We start from the raw sequence: 9,397 nt of genomic DNA, 5'->3' as shown, positions 1-9,397 counted from the left end.
TCCTTCAATCTTTTCCCCCTTTCATTCCCCACGCACTGTACTCCTACCCCTCCTCCACAAGTCTACCCCCCCAGGAATAGACACCGGGGTAGAAGACAAATTTGAATAATTTTTAAAGATTAGAAAACCTCACAAGATTAGAAAAAATCATTATTTTCCTAATTATCGTGTGAAAATTTTAATTGATTTTTTATTTTGAAAAATGTGCTCCAAAAGAAAATTAAAGACGATTTTTAAACACATCAAACAATTTCCTAAAATGTCGAAAAAGAGTGTAGAATGATTTAAAATCAACATTTTTTAATTCGATAACATTACAAATTTTTAAAAAATGTAAATGATCGAATAAATTCAATAAATATTGAGTAGAATTGATGAGAATAAAAAATAATTTAAGCTTCAGAAGAGTTTTAGAAACGTAGGATAAACTGATTTGAAAAACTTAAAAATTCTTGTAGAAGAATAAGAAAGATGCACATGGAGATTGTGTACAATAATCAGTCTTTAAAATTAAAATTCAAATGATTCTTTTTTAAATTAGTTTCAGCACATTTCGTTTTATGCAGAATCCTCGTTTTTAATCGCAAGAGGTTCAATTATTTTCAATCAGATTCAGTAATTACATACATTTTTAAAATTAAAAAAAGATAACTTGAATTAAGTTGAATGAGATTTAAAAAAGTTTATTTTAATTACAAATAAAATTTGTTAAATTATTTCTAAAAATTTGAAAACATTAAAAATTGCGGTATTTAAATACACTTAACATTTAAGATTTTTATATTAAATCTGATTGGATATAATAGATATGTATGTAAAATGAAAAAGTAATAATAAAAAGTCGATAAACAAAGGACTTTCAGATAATGAAAGATAATGAAAGAAACTCCTCGGGGAAAAATGTAAATAATTGTTTTGGAATGAATTCTAATAGAAAATTGAAAAAAGTTTACAACATTTTTTATTATTTCCCAAAATGTTTAGAAAGTACGTAAAATATTTTGAAAAAAATGTAATTTTTCCATATTACTTAACTTTAGAAAAATTAAGGAACATAATTCTTTTGAATTTGAGTAATTTTAAGAGATATTCAAAAATTTTGAAACGATTAGAAAATATTTAAAACTTGTAAAGATTTTTAAAGGAATAATTAACATAACTTTTTATTTCAAACTATTATTTTAAAAAGATTATTTTTAAACATTTAAAAACATTGCAAGAGATTTCAAATATTCTTAAAGCATTTGAAGAACCTTAAAGGAATTTTTTAAAAATTTTGCAGAATTAAAAAAAAGTCAGGAAAAATTCAAATAATTTTTAAACATTAGAGATTGGAAGTTCTGACAAGAATAAAAAAAACAGAATTATTTTCCTAATAATCGTTCTTGTATATGAAATCTTTACAAAATCTTGAATGCCTTAAAATTCTTATCTCTACATTACAAAATTTAGCTTTTACAATTTTATTTTAATTGTAAAATAATTGTAATTGGCAATCGATTGTAAATAATTGTAAAATAAATCCAATTAACTTTATTTTATGAAGAAATATCTCATGATTATAAAAAGAGAAAAAAAATTGTAACTGTAAGTCTTTGTAGCATTTTAATAACTAATTAACATATTTTTAGATTATTTTTCCTTGATTCTGGCCGAGGTTCATACATGGTACAAAAAACCGTCGTGAAATGTCAAATAAAAACTGTACTCTCTACACATTAATTTTTTTAATTGAAAATAATAATACTTTTATAAACATTGCCAAAATTTATTTGAATATGATACACATTGATTTTTATTTAAAAAATTCCTGTAAATAGCTCGTGTTTGAAAAATTTTACGATATTTGTGTACCATGTTTGATCTGATGGAATAGATTTCAGGAACAAAATTATAAAAATATATCCATTAGTTAGTAAAATACTATGAAGAATAGCCTTTCAAATTATATTATTGGATTAAAAAAAATATTAGAAAAATTAGAGTCTTTTTAAAAGATGCTTAGGACATTTAGAAGTTTGGAAGATATAAACGAAAATTTGATACATTTTGGGAAATTTGTTCAATTTTTTAAATATTTCAAATACGTTTAAAACAAAATAAATTCAAAAAAATATTACACTCTTCTTTTAAATTTTAGGAAATCGTTTGATGCCTGATTTTTTTGCAAGTTTTAATTATTTTTTAATAGCTTCAAAATCTCTGAATATCTCGTAAACTTATTAAAATTTGAAACCAAATTTTATAAACCAACATAAACATAACAAAAAATGGCACAACAAAATTGCGCAAGAAGGCTTAATAAGAATTAAATTCCTTATTTTTTCTAAAATTATATAATATGACAAAATTACGAAATAATGTTAAAAAATTGTGTTTTTTTTTTAATTTTCTCTTAAAATTCATTCCATTCCATTTTTAGTTGAAAAATAATTTTTGAATTGAAAATCCAATTATATGTTTAAAAATTGAACGATTTTGTTGTAAATTCGATTGTGTGTGTGTTTTCTTAAAACATTTTTCAGTTTAAAATTCATTTCTTCCATCGAAAACTAAACTATTTTAAAATTAAAATTGTCTAAAATAACTAGTTTGGTTGTTAATTTAACTGTTTTGTTAAAAATTCGATTTTTTCATTGTTGAAAAAACATTTTCTTATACTAGAAATGTAACTTTATCATTTTTGGTTGAATTTTTTTAGTAGGAAATTAAACTTTCTCAGTCAAAAATTCTTCTTTTTTGGTAGAAAATTATTCTCCTTGTTTAAAAATTCATCTATTTTAATCAAGAATTCATTTCTTTGGATGAAAATGCATTTTTTGGTGAAAATTCTTTTATTTTGGTATAAATTGGTTGAAAGTTCATCTATTTTTATGGAAATTTATCTATTTTGTAAACAAAAATTTTTGTTGTTTTAAAATTGATTAAAGAATTTTGAATTTCTATTTTCGGTAGAAAGCTATTGGGTTAAAAATTAAATTATTTGTTTGCAAATTTAATTTTTTCATTGGAAATTTAAACATTTTGTTGAAACTTTGATTTTTTGGGGTTGATAATTATTTTTCAACTGAAAATTTATCTATTCAATTTTACATTCAAACATTATAATTTTAGTTGAGAATTAATTTCATTCGTTGAAAATTCTATTTTTTATCTGAAAATTGAACTAGTCCATTTTTGATCGAATACTTTTCTTTTATTTTAAAATTCGTTTCTATAGATGAAAATTGAACAAATTTGTTGACACTTTCTTTTCTTGAAAAATTTTATTTTTAGTTACAAATTTATCTTCTTTGTTGGCGAATTATTCTTCTTTAAAAATTCATTTGTTTTAGAGAAAAATTGATTTCTTTGTTGAAAATTCGCATTTATTTGGGTTTAAAATTTAATATTTTCAACTGCAAACTTCAGTATAAACTACAATGTTTAAAATAAAAAGTGTATTTTTCAAAGTAATTTCTTAGGTTGAAAATTTAACTATTTTGTCGGGATTTCAAAACCTGAATAAATTGAGGAGCAGCTAGATCGTCATTCGTGAAGTCGGGAGAGCTCGGGTTCCTGCTCGTGCATTTTCGGGTTTATACGAGGCTTGGCTTCCCAGAATTTAACAGAGCCGACTCACTGACACGTTACGTTTGAATGTGTCGCTCCCAGATGGGAGAGTGGCGGGGGCCGAAAAATCCCACATTCTGGAGACACTGGGGTGCATCAAGGTGACTTATGTCAATCCGACTGCTTTATCCAGAGTTGGACCGACCGCATTATTGTGGTCGTAACGACCAATCTGCCACAATTTATCCGATTGTCGTATCATAGTTGGGCCAGAATTGGGTTGACGGTCGGTTTTTGGCCGATGGTCAAGCTCTGGCATCCGACCGAATTTTCCTATCGGGTTACGCTAATATATCGCTTGGATTCTGTTGACAAAATCTCAGTCAAGATTTTACGCTGGTAAGCCGGGGCTAATAGAGGAATATTTAATTAATTTTAATTTTAATAACTAAATGTTTAATTTAAACATTCAATTAATTTGTGATTTCTTTCCAAATTCTGAGGCTAAAAAATTTAATGGATTTATTACTCCCAGATGTATTCTAAGTGTATAAATATTTAAATTTAAATTTAATTTTTCAGTTTAAAAAAAAGAATCGAATGATTATGGTTCTACTAATCTTCTTTAGTAAAAACCTGAAAGTAAAAACAAAAGCAGCTACTACAAATAATTTATTGAAACATTGGAGTTGAAAAAATGGTTTAAGATACAAGGTACTTGAACCTGATTAATATTCTAACTTTGAAGTTGAATTTGAACATTGAATCGAAGGCTACCTGAAATTAGAAGAGATAAGTCTTGAAAATGAAAGTTTTTAAATGCTAGGAATTTTGTAAAACCTTGCTAAAAGCTATAGTAATTATTTATACATTTTTGTAAAATATAAGAATGCACATTATGTGATATAATAAATAGTGTAATAGTATCATAAATTGCAAAAATAGGTAAGTGAAGTAAACGGTGTTTATTTACATATTTTTGAATTTTAGTCCTGGAACAATATTTGAAGGGTTGCAGTCTACAGAATTAGGTATCTGACAAACAAAAACAAAATTTTTTAGAAAACCGAAATATCATTCCGTAAAATCGAAATCAGCTTATAAAGATAAAAACAAAAGTCACTTCCTAGCTTTAATGTTTTTGATTACAGGCCAAAAAAGTATGATTAAATACAAGTATCCAGTTTCGAGAAATAAAATGTGGAACTTTACAATCACAAAGAGATTAAAATTTCGTGGGTTTTCAAAATTGTGTTTAAACAGGGACTGTACATTTATTCTTCAACTTTAAAACATGATAAAAACTTGCTCCTGAAATAAGAGAAAGCTGAATAAGAATAAAAACGAGCTTATAAAAAAAACTTATTCTGTTCCGGCAAAATAAAGATTTAGTGTGGCGGTATCGCACTGTAACAGTCATAAAAGTTTTAAAAGTGGCTTTTAATAGAAATTGAAGATTTAATGTTGGAATTTGATTATACTATAAAATATAAATCAGACGAATAATCTGTATTGTAATAAAGCACTCTTCATCAATCTATACAATTTTCGATTTTTTTTATATCAAAATAACTCCGCTAAAAGATTTTTTCAACAAATTTTTTTTATAGTTATTAACAATCAAAGTTCTTGATCATTTTTTTCAAACATGGATTACTCGCGAACGGTTCATTTAAATTCAATAATTGAGTTATAAAAATTTGTGTTACGAAGTATACTTTACGCTAAAAAATTGTTCGGTATTAAAAAAATTTGTTTATTCTTTAAATGATCGTTTGTTTTAAACAAATGAAAATTAATTAAACTTCTGCGCCTGTGAAAGAATTCTTTCATGGTCCAATAGATTCTACGATCTCTTTCGAAAATTTTGGTGAAAAAATTTTGTATTTTGCAGCGCTGGTCGAGTACGTTCGGACGTTAGGTCATTTTTGTAATAAAAAAATGAATTTTAAACCAAGAAGTTTAATTTTCTACTAAAAAGATGAATTTTCAACAAAGTAGATCCAGTATCAACTAAAAAAAATCGATTTTTAACCAAAAGTTGAATAGTTAAGATTTCAGTTAAAAAGATTAATTTAAAAAAATTAATTTAAAGAAATAATTATATTATCAAAATAGTTTACTTTTCCACAAAAAAACATTGATTTTAAATTAAAAGAATGAAGCATCATTTGAACAAAATTAATTTGTTAATAAAGTGGATCAACTTTAATCCAAGATATAGGGAAACAAGTGGGTAATAAATTATTTTGAATAACATTATTATGGGTATCATATTAACTACAATATGAAACGAATTTTAAACTAAAATGATATATTTTATATGAAAAAATGCATTTTTAATCAAGCGGTTCAACTTTCTACCAAGTATAGCTATTTTTTGATGAAAAAGATGAATTTTCTACTAAAAAAGAATGAGGTGGTTTAATTTTCAATTAGGCCTAGATAACTTTTCAAACAAAGAAATGAATTTTCAACAAAAAATATTATTTTTTAAGTGAGTGTTTAAGTATACAATCAAGTAGTTGAATTTTCAATCAAAACATGTGAGTTTCCAAAAAAAAATCCAATAGTCGAATTATCATGGAAAATATTAGTTTTTAATTTAAAAAACAAATTTTAAACAAAAAATTAATTTTTCCAACAAAAAGATGAATTTTTAATCAAGAAGATTAATTTTCTACCAAAAAATTATTTTTTCAACAAATCGGTTCAAACATTCAACCTAGTAGTTGCATTTTAAACCAAGAAAGATAAATTTTCAATAAAAAATTTAATAGTTGGTATTTAAAATAATGAAGATTTTTAATTTAAATACCAACTACTATATTTTTTAAAATTGAAAATTTATCTTTTTTGGTTTACAATTCAACTACTAGGTTGACTGTTTGAACCGATTTGTTAAAAAATACGTTTTTGTATAAAATTAATCTTCTTGGTTGAAAATTGCACTATACTTTGTTGAAGATTAAACTATCGCGCCCGAATGTGCTTGATTAAGGCTGGAGGTTGGAGCGCGATCACAAAAAATCAATAACTATATTGGTATACCGGATTACTAAACTCAGAAAAATGTTTGTTTGAATCAAACAAATTTTGTTTGAATTAAACAAATTATTTCTTTAATATGGGGTCAAACAAATGTTTGTTTAATTCGAATACATTTTTTGTTTGTCCTTAATTGTTTGGTTCAAATACATTTTTGGTTTGTTTAAATAAATCTCTTGTTTAAAACAATTAAAGTTATTGTTTACATTGAATATATATTTTTCCAATTAATTATAGACTTTGTTCAAGTGAAGTAAATCTTTTTTTTACACTTAACCTCAAAATTCAGCATTCTTTATAAAAATCATATATGAAATTGATGATATGTTTATTCTTAATCATAATTATCGTTGTATATGCAAAACCAGAAACATTTATTCATTCCGAAAATAATTCTGGTTATTTGTTAACTCTATGCTTCTTATTTCTGAATAAAACAATCATAAATTAGAATAATGAGAAATGAACCAGAGGTAGATATTTAAATTAAATTTATGTATGAGTGCTCCTGCTTTTAATTATAAAATAATAATTATAATAGAAAAAACAAGATTGATGTCATAAATCATCTTTATGAAGAAAGGAAGTTAGTATTGAAAAAGATTTACATTCGAAATCTTCAATTTATATCCAAGGAAAACACCCCACAATTCAAGTAATTCCTAAACTAGAGATATTTCGTCTATTTTTCAATTAATTTAAGATTTCACAGTAAATCAGAACCTTCAGAATAATACAAGAGTGAACAAATACCAATGTCATCAAATAAATCACATGATGAATTAATTCAGATTCTAGGTTAGTTACTTAGGAACCGCCGGCAGCGCTTTATCACGCCTAGCGGCACTTTGTAGTACTGCTTTGCACTGTATTCTTTGTTTGAATCAAACAAATATTTTTTAGAATTTGAATAAACATATTTAAAAAAATGCATTGTCTAATAAAAGTCAATGTTTTGTTTAAATCAAACAAATTTTACCAAATAAATTATTTGTTTCAATCAATAAGGCAAATAGTTTCCATTTCTTAAAATTAAATAAAACTTTTTTTAATTCAAGCAAAACATTTGTCTGATTCAATTATATGAATTCAAACGAATTCATATAAAGTGTAATTGCTGGTTTATGTGTTGCTACAAATGGTATTTCGAATAGTGTAATTTCAGATTACTGGTTCATAATGAATTCAATACTGTGAAAACTGCTCATTTCACAGTGGGTAATCTTTAAGCCTTAGTTTTACTGTTCGAAATTGTACATCTTACAGTCTACTTTTTTCCGTGTATAAATCCACGTCATCTTGAATAATTACAATTTTCTATGGAAAAGTAGACTAATGTAGAACAGTAAAATATTTTCAAAATCGAAAACAGAATTCTATCAAAAAGTAGCGCATAAGGACCCTGAATATGTATAATGACTTTATAGTGCATTGATCGATTGCATATAAAAAATGATTCCTTTTTAAAATTTTTTATGTGCTAAACATTTGTTTCAGAGAGACAATTTTTATTATCAGGGAAAATAATTAATATAAATCATAATCGAAAACAATCTCTTTTCAAAAATATCGCCTTAAGACGCCGAATGTGTGTAATTAATTTAGAGTTCATTATTACTTCCTTGTTATTTTAAGATTGTAAAAAATTGTCTTAATTTGGTACAAACAATCAAAAAGAAATGGTTCTAAGTTATTTGCTTTTCATTATGGAATTAGAAAATATCTCGGCTAATCGAATTAGTAATTTTCTATTCATCTTTGTTGGCTAATTTTTTGTTACTCAAATCTATAGAATTTCACTAGCGATTTGTTAAATGATACCAATTTTGATGAAAAGAGCAAGAGCTTAAAAAGTAAGATATACCTATTAAAGAACTCAAGTTTATACTTATTCCCGTCTTATCTGATTAAAAAAATGGATTTTTTAAAATGAATTAATCAGTCATTCTAAATAAAATATTAATGGAGAAAAGCATAATATTTTAATGGAATGAATAAAGATTAATCTTACAAAATTTCTATATGACAGCTTTCAAAATTGAATAATTTGAAATTCATAGTGTTTAAAATGAAAAATTTGTTAATTGCAAACCTTATCAAATATAATTATTTTAAAAAAACGTTGAAAATAAAAGTGTTTCAAACGAGAAACATTCAAAATTAAACTTTATTGCCTTAATTTAGCACTGTTTTGAATTTATTCTGGATGCATTTAATGTGAAAAATGTTAATTACAAATTCTCTAAACTCAAAATTGTGCAAGTATATTAAATCCTTAAAATTTATATTATACTATTTTAAAGAATTTCAAATAATCAACAAAGCCAAAAAAAACAAGCCTGGCGCATTTAATAAAACGCATCTAGGTTGCTTTCAACTAAAAAAGCCGAATAAAATTTAAATTAAAAATAATAACCTCAGACTCTTTTTTGAAGCCATTTTTCATATCCTCATCCATATGGTCCCAGATGACAAACGTGCCTGTCATATTACCGGATCGATGGGCGGCAGACGGCGTGCCGGCGATAAAGCGTCGTTTGGTCGGTTCCTGCCATAGTCGGAATCAATGTCCTGGAAACTAAAAGCCCTCTATTGACGGCAGATTCAACTATAATTTCCCACAATTCTCTGCGCGTTCTCATAAATTCCAAGATTGCCGTTTCGACAAAATCAGCACTATGATCCGCCGGTTGAAAATACGAGGGTAGTTCAATAAGTCCTTAGAATGACCAACATATGGCGCGCGAATCACTCCAAATCATCTGTTTTCAGTCAGCACCACTCCCGACTAGATATA

The sequence above is a fragment of the Belonocnema kinseyi genome, chromosome 5, assembly GCF_010883055.1.
Source record: "Belonocnema kinseyi isolate 2016_QV_RU_SX_M_011 chromosome 5, B_treatae_v1, whole genome shotgun sequence".
NCBI lineage: Eukaryota > Metazoa > Arthropoda > Insecta > Hymenoptera > Cynipidae > Belonocnema > Belonocnema kinseyi.
Note: the sequence above shows the minus strand (reverse complement) of the source record.